The sequence below is a fragment of the Myotis davidii genome, unplaced genomic scaffold (genome assembly GCF_000327345.1).
Source record: "Myotis davidii unplaced genomic scaffold, ASM32734v1 scaffold4205, whole genome shotgun sequence".
Classification (NCBI taxonomy): Eukaryota; Metazoa; Chordata; class Mammalia; order Chiroptera; family Vespertilionidae; genus Myotis; species Myotis davidii.
In genome coordinates this window covers 2535-3297 of record NW_006296356.1, presented here as the reverse complement: position 1 = coordinate 3297, position 763 = coordinate 2535, and positions in this window count along the sequence as shown.

Here is a 763-nt window from a genome sequence, read left to right as displayed (position 1 = left end):
CCGGCTCCTCTCACCCGCCCCACACAGGCTCTGCGAGCTCTGGGACTGGGCGCTGTGTGGTCGGTGCCGGCTGGTGGCACAGGCCTCACTTCGCGTCCCCTGAGGCCCTGGCACGTTCTTCACCTGACCCGCTGAGAGCCTGTCCGTTCCAACCAGAGCTCTCAGGCCCGGCGTTCGATGCCCTCGGCAGCAGTGGACTTGGCTGGCTACCCCGTGCCAACCACAGCATGGGGCGTCCGCGGCTCACCCAGTCCCTCTCGCCCACAGTCTTACCAACCAGCAGTGCCCAGTGAGCCACACCTGCTTCAGGATCACAGCAGCTAACTGTGTGTCGTCCTATCTGGTGTGACCTGCTGCTCCTTCAGAAAATGCCAGAATCTGAACCTGGCTGTTTGGTCCCTCACCTCACACTGTGGGTGTTGATGAGAAACCTAGACGCCTGCTTCGCCCCTTTACTGCCTGAAGGTGCCTGTGGCAGTGAAACCCCCAAACCTAAGCTTCCTCTCTTCTCGCAGCACGGGAAGCCGGAGTACACTGGGGGCTCAATGCATACGGCTGAGCCTCCCCGAGAAAGGTCCGCGCACACCCGGCCAGGAGCCCCCAGGAACTACCTCCCAAAGCTAATGCTGAGTGACGCCGGGAACGGGCCTCCCGCGGCGTTCGCCCACAGCGCTCGGAGCCACGGGGCCTCTGCAGGTCCCTGGCTCAGGCCCGGGGGAGAAAGAACTTTCACGGACCAAGATAGACAGTCCAGGGCGGCGTT